Raw genomic sequence first — 16915 nt, 5'->3', positions numbered from 1 at the left:
TTCATTTTCTTCTTGTTTTCATGAAGCCGAGATACATTCATATTACTCATATGATGAGGAAAGTAATACTACTGAAGTGGTTTACTCTAATGAGTTATTTGAAGAAAACATTGATACTAATCAACATATTATGAACATGCAATTTCATGATGATTCTTGTGATTTAGTATCTAATTAGTTATTTGAGTGTGAAGAGGTTGTAGTGAATGTTTAGTCTGATTTATGGAATACTGATATTACAGATAAGGAGAAATTAGATTTTTCATACTCTTCACACCAAGAGGCACAAGGTGAGTTACAATTTGATCCATGTAACTTGTTGAATGTAGTTGAATATGAGCACTTTGTGTTTCCAATTCAAAAAATCCATGATTCAGTTAGTAGTGATCAGTTTCAGTTTGATATCAGTTGTTATGATCATGCTGATTTATTTTTTCATAGTGAGCAAGATGAAGAAAGTATATCTGATTTTTATATGTGCTATGAAGATGATGATAGTTTTGTTTTGCTTAATGAGGTGATTACAAATGCTGATATGTTGGGTGAAACAAATGAAAATGAGAATTTTAGTTTACCTCTGAAGAATGTAAATGAAAATCAAGTCTATGATAGAGGTAAGGAGTTTTGAAAACTTTTTGGTGGCCCGAGGCCATCGTTTGTATATAATCTTAGTGGTAGTTTGCTATTTTCAATAAAGTTGTTCAAGAGAATTTTTGGGAATGGTGTGCTTCTCCCAGAGATCTAAAATCTTTCCATGCCTGCATGGGACATGCATCCCCAGAAAAAGCCACTGTTGGGATTAAAAATTGCATGGTCAATTTTGAGTACCATTGAGAATTTGAGCCCTATAAATGCTTTTTGATGCCTATGTACCTGATTGTACTTTTGAGCCCCAAGAGGTGTTCGATGTTTCTAATACCTTTGATTCAACCAGTCTAAGTGTTTCATGAAGTTAAATCATCATTCTGAGCCATTTTGTGAAGTCTCGTTTTGAGCAAATTCCTAATCTGCATTTTCACCTTAGTGTTAAACAATGATAGGAGGCTTTTTTTGTAAGTGATTATCTCGTACTCAAAAATGTTTCATGATTTGTTGCTTTGGGAGTATCTAATGTCCATAACCAAAAACCTATTTTTTAGATTTTGAGTCATTTCAAATCTGTTTGACTAGGTTTTGAACCCCTCAAAGTTGGTCATTCACTATTTTCATGCTTTTGCACTTAGTTCATAATTCTCGGAAGCCCTGTTTGATGTCTTATAATTTTGACCCAATTGACCAAAATGTTAAAATTCCTTTTGCATTATATTGTATACATTAGATACTTGTTACATTTCAAGTTTGAGCTTATGATGAATCTATTTGATTAGTTTTCAAATGCGATTCCAAATGGAATTTCTATCTTTTTACTGGTGTCATAAGGTGCAGATTGTTTGGTACCCCTATTCGGGACATTATATCTTGAGAGTCATGACTGCTTAGATCAAATGGATTATACCACTATGTTGTACTCTAAAAATACTTTAAGTGTACCCATTTTTAGGTCTTAACGCATCCATTTGCAAACTTTTCCAGGTCAATTCCATTTGCAAAAATCAATTTCCTATCATTGTTTACAGTCTGTAAAATCCAAGTCGCCTACTTTGACTGCTCGCCATTTGCGCCCATTTATTCATCATGAGCCCAAATCAAAAATCCATAATGTCCTCATGACAGAGATTTAACATCCCAATTTTTATTCCCCCATGTATCCATTTGCCTAGTTTTCAAGGCCAAATCCAAACCCAGTTTGTTGCTTTCTGACATGTTTATTTGTAGGTGATTCTGATAAGGTAACTTTCATAGTGAATATCTTTTGACCTCAAATTCTTCATGAGAGGAGATTTGACAGGGTGAAAGTATGTGGAATAGAGAATCGGTAGGTCATATTTTAGAGGCTAGTCATAGGTTTGGGTCAGTTTATAAGGCCAGTCAACGGACCTCCCGACATGGGAGTGACAGCTTGTAGATCAATTGTAAAAAGAGTTTCAATTGATTGATATGTGGCTGAACTTAGTTCTAATTAGTATGATGGGTTCAATAGGCTAGTTTGAGAAGTCAAGTGTTCAAAAACAAAAACAAAATTAGCCAGACCCACTTTGGGGTCAGACTGATTTTATCAGACTGATAAAAATTGGATGCAAATTGAAGTCTTAGGAAATGAAATTAATATAGAAATAAAGAGAAAAATTGAGAATCAAGCTATTAAAATCTTGGCCTTGCTTGGTGTTGGAGGTAAGCAAACAAATGAGAATATGTGTACTCTCTTGGGTGATGTATTTAGGAAGTATGATCTGACAGGTAACATTGGGAATGTTGTTGGATATGAATGCATATGCACTAGAGGTGATAATAATTAGAACTTGAACTTTCTATTCCTTCACTCATATTGGCAAGATTGAAGGATATTTGTAGGAGCAAGCTGATTTAATTAATAAACATGTTGCATTTGTACCTCTTCTGGAAAATTGTCTTATGAATAATATCAAGAAGGAAGCATGTTGGATGATTTCCAACATTGTAATAGAGTAGCCATAGCCAAAAACAAAAAATACAGTTAACTCACGGCAGTAAGAGGGAGGAAACCACTAGTCAAAGAACAAAGAGAACACAAGTATTTTAAAATCTGCCCATGTTATGGGCAAGAAGATCTCCATGGTGCAAGGTGGAAAAGCTATTGTTAAGAAGAGCCATAGCAGTTAAGGATGCTTTAACACCCATTCGAAGTAGCTACCCATGTTTTTGAGAATGGAGGCTCAGGAAGCAAAATAAAATAGGAGGAACCTATGTATTAAGTAAGAAAAGTCCATGTCGAATGAAGAAGAGGAGCTGACTAGAAGACCATGACATATGTAATAAGAGACACCCATGTAAAAATGAAGAAGACCATAACAAAAACTAAAAGGAAGCACCTCAGCAAACACAAGGAAGAAGCGACCAAAAACTAGAGAAAGGAAGAGTGCTCACACATTGAGGAAAGGAAAAAGGACCATTTAAAAACAAGAATCCATAGCCAATTAGGCACAGAGGCTCAATAGCACAACAGTCAATGCCAAGTTTACATGCCTCCTACGCTAAACAAAGCTCACGCAAGTAAAAAAAAGACTCAACAGCTTTGGACTTAGCTACTGCACATAAGAACAATCCTTCACCTAATGTCATTTAAACAATAGCCATTGCGATTGGCTTGGACTTCAACACTGTTCCAGTAGATTTTGAAGCTTCATTCCCGTATAGAGGACATCATGCCTTGTTTAAAGAACACTGAACAAGAAAACAAGTTGTTACAAACAAAGCAGGAACACTTCCATGTTTTGAAGTCATAACCGGATACAAGGAAGCTTCCATGTGGATAAGAAGATAGGCAGCTTATATAAGAGAAACCCATACCTTTTAAGAAGCCCCATGCATGAAATTGGCAATGCATGTATTAAGAAACACAAAAGCCCGACATTGTCAAAGCAAGGGATAGTTCATAAAAATAGAGCACCCTCCCATATAAAGTAGAAATCACATTGCAGATAAGGCATGATACAGATATAGAAGAGACAGATGCCTCAATAAGATCTACCAATTATAAAGGGAGAACTCCAGTCCAAGGGAGTGTTCATGCAAAAAAGAAGTCAATGGAGCCCATTGTAGATGCAGTCAGCATGGAGAGAGAAATCATGGGATCTATGGGGTTAAGAGAGATGGAAGAACCAAATAACCAAGAGAAGCCACCATGCAGGAAACAATGGAGTGATATGGTGAACTTGTTTGTCCCACATTTATTATGTGGTAGACATTTCAAGTATTTAAAAACAACAACACATACATTATAAGCTATCTATAAGACTGAGGTTTTTTGAAAAGCCGCTCACTTATGCATGGGGGCCCCACACGCAGCCAGGCTAGAAGTGACATCAGAAATTTTTGGCCAAATAAGAAAATGAAGGGATATGACATCAACATGTAGTAAGTTGCCGAAAAATCTAAAATCTAGCTAATCGTTATGTCGCTAGCCGAAAAACCCTAGGTTTTCTGGCTAGCGACATACTGAGTTGCTAGAAAACCTCCAAATCTGGTAGGACAATGGTGGGTTCTATGTGGCACTAATGTGGAAGGAGAGATTAGAGTAGTTCATTGAAAAATGTGACCAAAATCTAGGGGTCGCCATGTCACCATCGAAAAAATGAAGAATTTCGAGCAAGTGACATGGCAACTTGTTGAAAAATTCATGAAATCGACAAAATGACATGTGGGTCCCACTTGAGATCATTGACCAATCTGAGTGTGACAAGTGGTGATCAAAGCCGGTACAAGTTTGACAAATGACACTGTTCAAATGGTTAGAGGAGGAAAAGGAGTTTAAAATTAAAAGAAATATTCTTGTTCCTGCACATTCATGCCATTTTGAAAGATTTGATTCAAAATGTTGAATTTCTATAGTTCAAACTATATGATATTTTAAATTTTTGAATTTCATTCTTTATTTGTGGAACTGTGAATGGGAGCTTGAAATGTTAGAGGGCCATAAATTTGGAATTTTTGTCGAAAATGGGCACTCCAATATAACACCAAAATTGGGAGAATCCAAATTTTCCATTTATGAAGTCAGTTTGTGCATAGGTGTTCAGCAGTTCCTGCTATAGGTCAGTTTCTGATTTTTGGGGTATTGGCAACTGAATAGGAAGATTTGATCATGGAGCATCAAAATTGGTTAGAGGATAGTTCTAAAGGCTTGTTGGGATTTGAATGTGAAGAAAATCATCTTTAAATAGTTTTCTTGCATTCTGGAAGTTACCTTTCAACTATTTGGTTACTTTTACCTTGTGTTTATTTTAACATTAGAAATCAGTTGCATTCTTTCATCATTTAGATTTTTGAGATATTTGATGCCTTTGAGAGGTAAAATGATGCAATTTGATTTGCAGTTATAGAGAGAAGGTAGAGAGAGGCTTTTTCATCTTTTTGGGAAGGAATTATGAGGGTACAAATGTCAGTTGCATAATGAATCTAGGAATTTCTTCCTCTCTATTTATGCTTTTTTCTTCTCTTTTATAGGTTGTTGGCAGTTTGCTCTAGGTAATACCAGCAGGGTTCCAGTGTTCTACTTTTGAAACTAGGATTGTAGATGGTATTGCTTCTTGACTATCGACCTGAGCTCTTGTAGTGATATGATAATGGATGCTAGATTATGTGACATATCTTGAGCTTCATTTTGTGTTGCCAGTTTGTGTATTTCCTCTTTCCAAGGATAAATACAAAAGGGGATTTACATGAATTATTTGAGTTCTCTAATTTTGTCTCCTAATTCTTCATGTGCTATTAACTTTGAGATTAAATGGATAAGGTTCATTTGATTTAAGGCAACTTGGATGAGTCGTATGTGAGATCTGTTGTTGCTTTTGACTCAAGGAGTTAAGTGAATGCTTCAGTGTTTTGATAGGGTTTCTGGGTGTACGAAGAGGATATTGCATAAGGAATGAGATTTGAGGATTTCAATTGATAAACTTGATTGTAATGCAAACAAGTTAGGTCATCCTGCTTGTAATGACTCTATGTTTCAATGGATAAGGCACTAATCACTAAATCAGATGCAAGCTAATATGAATGTCATTTGCAAAAAATCTTTTATTCAAAATAAATTTAGTATTTAATGTTTTATAGTGGGCTAAAAAGAATTAACCCTCACTCAACTTATGCGATTCATAGATTTTCATTTATCTGTTGTAGATTTGTGCCATTTCATGAGTTATTAGGAGATATAAGGGTTTTCATCTACAATAAATAGGTTCAAATTTATGTTTTAAATGCACTGGTACCATATCTCAGAATCTCAAGGTTAACATGCCTAAGTCTTGGAGAGCTTGAAGTGAAGAAGGGTCAAGGCTTATAGGTGGCCCAAGACTGCAGTCAGGTGCATTCATCATAGGAATTTGCTAGCGTTAGATGCATTTTTCTGGTTTCTTAGTTGTTTGTAAAACTATTAAATCAGGAGCCAACAGAATCTATGGGAAAGAGAGATTTTCTCTCAAAACCCTAGTTAGGGCCTTCCTACGACCAACAAGCACACAAAATTGGATTTCTCTTAACCATTCTAAATTGAAGGCTTAAAACCACTTCATAATCCTTCATAATCCTTCATATTGAATTCACTCAGCTTTTTCAATCCTTTATATTTTCATTTGAACTTTTACAATTAAGTTTTTAGACAGATTTAGTAGGAAAACAACATATTTTATTCATTTAAATTCAAAAGGTACATTAGATTTTTCTCTTCTGTTTTGAGAAAATTTTCTCAAAATTATTTATCACATTCCCAATTAGTTACAACTAATAAAAGTGGTTGTGAATTTTGGGATTCAAATCTTTCATTTTTGCACAAAAATGGCATTGTGCAACATTGACAAATTTTTGAAAAAGTTGTCGAATGTCATTAAAATCTTCCAAAATTTAATCCTAGACTCTACCTAGGAACTTAGAAAGGTTATGATCATACTATAATCATTACTCAACCTTCTAAACTAATTTTTCCTATTTCTACCTAGATATTGCATATAAAATGACTAAGGTAGACAACTAGGTTTATAAAACACCTAATGTCTCCTTGCCTTACAACTTGGACATTATTGCTAACATTGGATTCTAGACCAAACTACTACCCTAACCCTTTTCTTTTGATCCTCCAGATGTTCTTGCAATGGATGAAATTTAAGGTGCTCCTGCACCATACTCCTAGGGTGCATTGATATCAACTCCTCTTGAGATAAGCTCTTGCAAACTTAGGCCATGTTTCTAGATCTCTTATTCATCCATCCATATTGACTCTTCTTAAAGACATTCTTTCCATTGAACCAAATAATTCTTGTATGCATTCTTCCTAGCTTTTTTGATGACCTTGTTATCCAAGATTTTCTCAAGTCTCCTTAGATCATGGGTTGGTATCCTTGCAACATCTGCTTCAAGATCTTCAAGTAGAAATTTTGAACTAGCACTTACATCACCTTTATTGTTGGTCTCAAACTAGTTTTGACAATTGAGTGTCAACACAATTAATGAATTTCCAAGATGATTATGAGTATAATATAGATGCCAAGCTATAGTATGTGCTGAGCCAAAGATTCAATAGGTGTTGAGTAAACTTCAAGTGCTGAGCAAGTATCAAGTACCGAGTGGTAAGTGATTCCAAGTCACTATAGGTACCGAACAAAGTATAGATGCTGAGCAAGACAAAATTACTATAAGAGTCAAGTGAGAGAGAATTCCTATATGTAACAAGCATCAACAACTAGTAATTGCCAAGTAAAATAGAATTAGCATATGAATTTGTGCCTTCACAAACTCAGAAGTAAACCATTTTTGAGCCAACTCAGGATGAATCTTGAAGGATCTTGAAGATAATATCGAATCTTTTACATTCCCTACATAATTAGCGAGCAACCAATAAGAAAAATGGAGAAGGCATGTAACCAATAGGAAAAGTGAAAGAACTGAGTGGGAAAAGAACAATGAATATTGATCATAGATTTATACCTAAACCTAAGTCTTCAAAGTCTTTAAAAGAAGGAAAAAACTCTATAATTCATGCATGTGTGAGTGAGTGTTTATGGAAGAATGCTAGTGAAGTGTAGAGGGGTGTAAAGACTTAGAAAAGGAAGAACAACATTGTAGAATTTAGTTGATCAGAATAGATCATTAGAACTTTGAGGAGAGACATATTAGATCAAGGATGACTCAAAACAAATAAAGTAGAACAAAGATTTAGAATTAGCAATTGAAGATTGCAAGTCATCAGGTTAATACTTTCTAATACTTTCTAGCCATTGTATTGGGAATGAAAATCCTATGATGATAGGTTGGTTTAATAGCCATGTTGTAAGCCTTTCAACAAGATGCTAAATTGTTTAACATGGTAACATTCCAAGTGAGTGTTTGTAAATCCTTTAACCAGGTTGCTTTTAATAGAGTGTAAAGCCTTTAACAAGGTAGGCCTTTCACAGGGGAGACCATTAGAAGTGGTCAAACTTTGTAACCTTAAATAGTTACATATTGTTAGAGTGATAATTTTTGGGTGTCATTCCCACCCTAGTTTTACTTTCTCATTTTGGAGGGTTTTTGGGTTACCAAAATCTTGTGTTATCTATGGGCATGCATGTCTTTATTTTTCATGATAAGTAGATATGTTAGATGCATATAAATGATCTTAGCTAAATTTTTTTAAAAGTTTAAAGTTAGTTACTTCTAATTCACCCCTCCCCCTCTCAGATATAAACCTTCCCACTTGTAAATTTAAACAATTTGTATCAAAGCCAAGTTCTCACAAGGAGGAGCCTTACAGCTTGGAGAAAAGATCTAGAAATGGAATTCTAAAAACTTGGGAAGGTTATAGAAAACTAGGTGATTGATATATAACTTTCTCTACATACTTTGGAAGAAGACAAGGAAGAACTAAGAAAATCCCTAAAGAGAAGAAGAGAGATTGCCATAGCTATAAATGATACACAATATAAGGAGATTGACACCTCAAAATTGTTTGCAAATGGAGATTCCAAATATTTTGATGCAATAATAGCAGACTTAATGGAGAAGAATAGAGCTCAAGCAAAAGAGATCAAAAATCTCAAGATTGAACAAGAATCACAAGCCATGATTCTTTGTGAAGTGACTGAACAGAAGAAAAGAGCCATTAAAGATAAGGCTATGCTAGAAGATGACAAGGGAAACCTTGCCAAAAGATTGGAAGAAAAATCAATTGAGCTTTTAAGAATTTCAAACATGCAGCTAGACACCCTAAGTCAGATGATGAATGCACATCATGAACTAAATGTTAAGGATATTGAGATCTCCACACCAAAGATACAAAATGAACAATTGCAAAATGACCTAAAAAGAGAGAGAGAAATTGTAGAGAGCTTCAAAAAACCTAATGAGGCCATCAAGAACTTTGAATAGCTATTGAAATCACCAAGAGCAAACAATGATACTTCAGGACTAGGATAAACTAGCACAGAAAAAGGAGTCATCCAAGATAGCAGAAGAAAGAAGTAACAAAGGTAAGAACACTAAACCTATTTGTCATTTCTATGGTCAAAAGGGACATACCTCTATTGTTTCCAAGAGAAATAATGCACATTAGGATGACAAACCTAAGAGTGTGAGTCATTGTCATAAGTGCAACAAGCAAGGACATCAAGCACATCACTGCAGGACTAGGACTATCAGAACACCAAGATTTGAAGGTTAGTACTAAAATTGCAAGAAGTATGGACATATAGCTTTTGAATGTAGATCAAAGCCTATGTGGACACCTAATTAGCTAGCAAGGGGAAATAATCATGGACATCATTGCAATTGGGACTGCAACACCAAGTATAGCTACCATTACTGTCAAGAATATGGACACATCACTAAAAATTGCATAAGAACACATTTTAGTGGAAACTAAAACATATGGCTTAATCAAAATATATGCTTTAGTTGTTTGAAGATTGGTCATATCAGTAGGAATTTCCCAACAAGGGAAAGGTAACCCAACTTAGAGATCAACAAAGGAAAAGAGAAGGTAAATGTTGAACACATTAAACGAGAAATGAATAAGACGTGGAAGAAGAAAGATGCAAGAAGCACATTAAATGAAGGGATCACTTCACCGAAAAGGTCAAGTGGTCACACTTCATCCAACTAAGTACAAGAAGGCATGTGGAACTGATGTAAAAAGCTTTATCATACATTAGTCCCAAGATAAGTAAGTAGTGAAAAGAAGAGATTGACATGAATAGAGATGCAAAGTTAAAATTTCAAGATTTCATAAGTATTGCCAAGTTGCCTTCAAATGCCAAGTAAAATCCCAGTACATGCCTCATTTGTAGTGGAAGCTAAGTGAAGAGAAATTTCAATTAAAGCTAAGTGAGGGATACTTCAGTGGATGATTAATATTTGAAAATCAATGGAAGCCGAGTAATGCAGAAATGCTTAAGAAGCTGAGTGGATAGTTGTAAATGTAGTAAGCATTAAATGCTATGAAGTAAGGGTATATGATCACATTTTGAACCATTTTTCTTCATCATGAACAAAGAGAAAAGATGAAGAAGAGTACAAAACAACTTTAAAGCAGAGAATCCAACATTTGATCAATCTCAAGGTATTTATACTAGTGCTGAGCTATGTAGTTTTAAATTTCATCATGTTTAAACCCTAGATCACATAAATGGCCTCGAACTCTAGGAAACCACAAGAGAAAGAGCTATTTGAGCTCCAACTTGTCTCAAACAAAGTCAAACAACTATATTTCTAGTCAATCCCTGAAGTGGCATACAAAAACAACCCAATCGAAGCCCTATTTGTTATTCCTCCTAAGGTAGTTTTGGTCTAGGATGTTAGGAGATGTTACAACTACAAGATATTTACCATTGGAAACATGGAAATGAGAGAATCCTATGACAAGTTATGTGAAAATGGAGTATTGAAGGAAGAGTACCAAATTATTGAGAGGAATGGTTTGACTCATGCCCTAGAATTCCCCACTGTCTCCAAAATGGAATGGATTAGAATTGTACTTAGTAGGATTCATGATGGAATTTTGTGGCTAAAAGATGGCCCAATGAAAATAACAAAGAGGATTGTACACCAAGTAATAGGGTATCCAATCCTAGATTGACCAAAGGCCCTCAAAAGTGACTCAAAGTAAGCAATTGAGAAGAATGTAGGTGCCAAATGGAACAAGAGAGGAATGACTATAGATACTATCCAAGACCCTCTTGTTGACTTTGATGTTAAGGTTATTTCTCACAAGTTTTATCAATACAATAGACTTAATAGTATACAATGCATTGCAGCGGATGTTCGCTACAAACTAGTCAAAAAGGATCATACTTATGATCTTGTTGAATTGCAATTGCAACAAATCAATGAGAACTTAGCAACAATAAGGAGAACTAAGGGAACATAGTGCAAATTTGGTGCAATTTTTATTTGCACATTTTTCTATGTACAAAATGAATTTCCATCCTTTGGAAAAGTAAGCTTGAAAACCAACAGGTCTATAGTAGCTCAAGTAAATTAATATATTGAAAAAATGGGAGCTAATTTTGAAACTCTTATGACAAGTTATTTTGAAGATTTTAAGAAATCCATGAAACAAAGGCTAAGGATACTAGTTTTGTTAGTAGAACAACATGTAAATGATTTATGCTTTCTTGTAGATATTGATTATACTTACATACAAGTAGCCATACCAAGGGTTAGATGGCATAGACCTCTTGGATATGAGATAGATATAGATGAGGCATCTGCAACTATAACTGCATTATTAGAATAGGAAGTGGACAAGACTGCACCACATTTTGGGACTTTTGACGTGGTGAGATCAAAGGTGGACATGGATTTGAATACTACCTGCACACTGAAGAAAAAGGAAAAACTAGTTAAGAAGTTAAAGGCAAAATTTGGTGAGGGCATATTGAAGAAGAAGAAGAAGAAGAAGTTGAAGATGATGAAGATGAACAAGGTCAAGAACTATTAGCACTAACCTAAGGCATGGGTGAGGATGTAAAAGAAGAAGAAGGTGTCAAACATGAAGCACCCAAGGCTGAACCTAAGAAAAGAAAGGCACAAAAATAGCCTACTGCATAGCCCAAGGGGAAGAAGAAAGCAACTAAGCTAAGCCTATCCAAGCCTACTACAAGGGTAGACACTAGTGCACCAACAAAAGTGGTTAAGAAATAGGCAAAGAAAAAACCCACAGAGCAAGGAGGGCCTACAAAAAAGAAAAGAAGAAAATATGTTGCACTCCTAGAGTCAGATGAAGAGAAGACATAATATGACAATGATCAATTTAGAGTGGTAAGACACTCCACCAAATCTAATTTGGAAAATGTTTATGATAATATTAGAGATAATACAAATTTAACTGGGTTAAAGACCATTGATTTTAATAAATTAAGTAGATAAAAATGGAATATAGCGGAAGAATCCATGTACACTATGATGGCTAAGTTCAAGGCTACTCCACTTGAACTGGATAATTCTATGCCTAAGGAGCTAAACTCCATTGTTGAAAATAAATGGCATTACTACCTAAACATGGAGAAGGAAATAAGGGAGTCAACATTGGCTCATGTAATGTTAGGCCTTATAAAAGGTCAAATAAGCAAGGCTAGAGAGGAACATGGGAGGAAATTTTCAAATAAATACAGAGCCTTCAACATTTTACAGAATAAAATTGAGGATATTGTAAAGAAGTCCACACAAATCTAGAAATTGATTTATGGGTTGACAATAGTCAAAGAAGGCTAAGAAGATCCCTTTGAGGGAAGAAATGATGAAGATGAAGAGGAAAATGAAAAGGAAGGAGAGAAAGAGAAAGAAGAGGTAACAATGGAGAAAAAGACATAGAAAGGTGATGAGGCAATAATTGAAGAGTAGCAACAAGGACAGAGTGTCCAAGACACACAATTGCCACCACTAATTCCTCCACATACAACACCTACATTTGCAAAAAATATAATTGTAAAGGATGTTCTTGACATCTTAGGTCAAAAAATCAATCCATTAACTATAGAGGATCTCAGAAAGATCCTTCACCAAACCTCACTACAAGCATAGTTTTGTACTAATCCAGTTCTAGTGAGTGTAGAGGAACTTCAAAAAGCTGTAGCTGAAATTACCAAGGAAAGGGTGAGTACACAAGAACCACCTTCACAACCTCTTACAGCTACAAGTTATCAACCAAAAATGCAAGCAACATAAGACACAACTACTAAGGTTGATTCCATAATGACAATTACTTCAACTGTCGAGGAGTTAGCAAGGGAGCATATAGGAAAAAAGTTTCCTACAACACAAAGCCAAGGTGGACCTGCTCAAATCATTGTAATTGATCAAGGTAGAAGTGAAGAAGATAAGAAAGAGTAGAAAACCCCAAAGGAAAGAGAGCAAGGGGAAATATAGATATTGGTTAATTTGCATACCTTAGGGAATCCTACCAAGTAGCCAAGCATTGATGTAGTACCACTACAAATTTCAGCACCAGGCTCAAGCTCCACCAAGGTAGCAAGGGTACTTCATTATGGAAACCCTACACTTGATGAAAAAATAGTCATACCAAGTTATGACTGCAAGACAATGAACTTAGCACAGATAAATGAAGTGCAAGAGGCACTGGAAAGGAAAAAGAAGAAAGAGATACTCAGAAATGAGTATAGGAAAAGGAAAGCATTAGAAGAAATCAAAGACATCTTCCCTGATGCATTTAGCTTGCTAGTACCTAATGAAACAAAGCCCATTATGGACAACTATCCAACATAGTGGACCAGGTACAAAATTAAGACCTTGATACTAATGTTAAATTACTAGAATAGTCTAAAAATAAATTTCAAATGAAGTTTAATGAGAAGATATCTAGTGAGATAGCACTATCACAAGTGGAACTGGCTAAGAAGGTAGAAAAGGTGAAAATAGTACTTGAGAACATACTATCATTGTACTCCAAACTATGTGACTCTTCATATTTTTCACAAGAGACTATCCAGGGAATACTAAGCTTGGAGAGGAACCTTAAGATATCTAGCACATAGCTACTTAAGGATCTAGCTCAAAATGAGAAGCATTTTCCCACAACACTTCACACTTAGAAGGAGTTAGTTGTATTAACAATAGAAGAGGCTAATGTTAAGGAAAAATTAATATAGATCAATCTACAATCACCCCACATCTAGAAGTATTGCATAAAGAGATAGCCTATGCAGAAAATGTTTTGAAGAAAGATCCTAATCTTTGTACATTAGAAGGCCTAGTACATCTTGCAATAGAGACAACCATCTAGCCCAAAGCATTGGAAATAGAATTGGACAATTGGGATGCTTCTTTGAAGATAATAATGGAGGTAAATAAAATATTTTTGGCTAAATATTCCATTCATTATTAGGACCCTTTGACATAACTGTCAAAAAGGGGGAGATATAATAAAGATAGGAGATAATACATTACATCATGTAGATAAAAGGGGAGATATAATAATTTGAGATAGAGATAATAATGATACCCAAAGGGGGAGATAATTTTTTTTTTGAGTTTTGAGGAGAAATAAGGAAATAAAGCCAGAAGGATAACAAAAATTGCAAGGAGATGTGTGAAAGGGGGAGCAAAAACAAAGGGGGAGTACAAATAGAGTAGATATAGACTAGACATAGAGCAGGTAAGGCAAAGAGTATCAGACACATTAGCATGAGACAAATTTAGCTTAAGGGATCTTTGGTTATAGAAATGGCACATCAACTCAAGGGGAGTTACAAGTTTTTGAGGTGTATAATCAACTACAAAATTTTGAACAAGTTTTTGAAGTTTTGTACATATGCCAAATAGGATACATATTATACTCATAGAGATTAGATTCATAATGCTGAGTTAAATGTTTTTGCCACTCATGTTCAAGGGGGAGATTGTTGGTCTTAGACTAGTTTTGAAAATTGACTATCAACACACTTTACCAATTTCCAAGATGATGTTGATTATAATAGAGATGCTAAGCTATATTGTGTGCTGAGCTAGAGATTCAATAGGTGATGAGCGAGTATCAAGTACCAAGTGATAAGTGATGTTGAGTCACTATAGGTGCTAAGAAAAGTATAGATGCTGAGTGGGATAGAATTATTATAGGAGCCAAGTGAGACAAAAATTTTATATGTCTTGAGCATCAACAACTAGTAAGTGTCAAGTAACATAGAATCAACATATGAGTTTGTGCCTTCACAAACTCAGATGTAAACCATGTTTGATTTGACTTGGGATGAATCTCGAAGGATCTTGAAGATAATATTGAATATTTTACATTCCCTATGTAATCAGCATGCAATCAATAAGACAAATGGAGAAGGAATGCAACCAATAGGAAAAGTGAAAGAATTGAGTGGGAAAAGAAGAATGAATATTAATCGTAGACTCATACCTAACCCTAAGTCTTCAAAGTCTTTAAAAGGAGGAAAAAACTCTATAATTCATGCATGTGTGAGTGAGAGTTTACGAGAGAATGCTAGTGAAGTGTAGAGGGGTGTAAAGACTTAGAAAATGAAGAACAAAATTGCAGAATTTAGTTGATCAGAACAGAGCATCAGAACTTTGAGGATAGACATATCAGATCAAGGAAGGATGAGAACAGACAGAGAAAAATGAGGATCTAGAATTAGCAATTGAAGATTGCAAGTCATCAGATCAAGACTTTCTAATACTCTCTAGCCATTGTATTAGAAATGAAAATCCTATGATGATAGGTTGGTTTAATAGCCATGTTGTAAGCCTTTCAACAAGATGCTAAATCCTTTAACTAGGTCACTTTTAATAGAGTGTAAAGCCTTTAACAAGGTAGGCCTTTCATAGGGAAAACCATTGGAAGTGGTTAAACTTTGTAACCTTAAATAGTTACATATTGTTGTAGTGATAATTTGTGGGTGTCATTCCCACCCCAATTTTATCTTCTCATTTTGGAGGGTTTCTGGGTTACCAAAATCTTGTGTTATCTATGGGCATGCATGTCTTTATTTTTCATAATAAGTAGTTATGTTAATTGCATGTGAATGATCTCAGCTAAAATGTTTTAAAAGGTTAAATTTAGTTACTTCTTATTCACCTCCTCCCTCTCAGAAGTAAACCTTCCCACTTGTAAATTTGAACACTTTATATAGGGCTAGATCACAAATATTAAATATGGGAGAGATACCAAGGTGTGAGGGAAACTCTATCTCATAAGCATTCATTCCATGCTTCTTCAATATCTTATAAGGTCCTACTTTCTTCATGAGTAGTTTGGTATGCTTGACCTTTGGTAACCTCTACTTTTCGAAGTATGCAAACACCAAGTCTCCAACTTGCAATCAAACATCTCTTCTATGTTTTTCTTTTTCCTAATTATACTTCTCTACAATCTTCTTAAGTACCAACCTCATTGAGTAATGAACATTCTTTATACTTTCTACAAACTCCTCTCCATGAGTACTGACTAGAGTGTTGGAAAGTAGGTTCTTAAGTTCTAAGGTGCCTCTTGGATTCTTCCCATACACTATTTGAAAAGGGATCTTTCCTATGCTCCTGTTAACTAAGTCATTAAAAGAAAACTCTTCTTTGGGTAGGATTGATTCCCACTTGTCTCCATATTTCTCTATCAAGCATCTATGTAGATTTCCAAGATACTTGTTGACCACCTCTATCTTCCCATCTATTTGTGGATGGTAGGTAGAGATAAAACTCATATTAGTTCCCAATTTCTTCCACAAGGATCTCCAAAAGTGACCAATAAACTTCACATATCTATTTGACACTATGGTTAGAGGAAAACCATGTATCCTGAGAATCTCCTTGAAGAATAAACTTGCAATTGCCGATGCATCATTAGTGCTTTTACAAGGGATGAAGTGGATGATTTTACTAAATCTTTCCACTAAAAAAAAAAATTCTATCATTTCCCTTCTATGAGCTTGGCAATCCCATTACAAATTCCATGCTACAACTCTCCCAAGGCCTTGTAGGAATAGGTAAAGATTGGTATAGTCCCACATTAGTGGATATACCCTTGGTCCTCTGACTTATTGTACATGTCCCAACAATCTTCATCACTTTAGTCTAAATTTTTGGCCAATAATAAAACCTTCTCACCTATTCCAAGGTCTTGTCCAAGCCAAAATGTTCTCCCATGCTACCTACATGCTTCTCTCTAATGATGTTCTCCCTCATTAAACATTTTGGAATGCATAGTTGGTGCCCCTTGAATAGTAGCCAATTTTGAGTCAAGTAATCTAAATATTCACTGTGATAGGTTTGAGAAAAATCAAAACACACATTATAGATTTCTTTGAAATAACTATCCCCTTTACACATGTCTTTCAATGCATTGATCTATACACTT

This window comes from Cupressus sempervirens, chromosome 8, assembly GCF_028749045.1.
Source record: "Cupressus sempervirens isolate cs-2001-9-10 chromosome 8, ASM2874904v1, whole genome shotgun sequence".
NCBI lineage: Eukaryota > Viridiplantae > Streptophyta > Pinopsida > Cupressales > Cupressaceae > Cupressus > Cupressus sempervirens.
Note: the sequence above shows the minus strand (reverse complement) of the source record.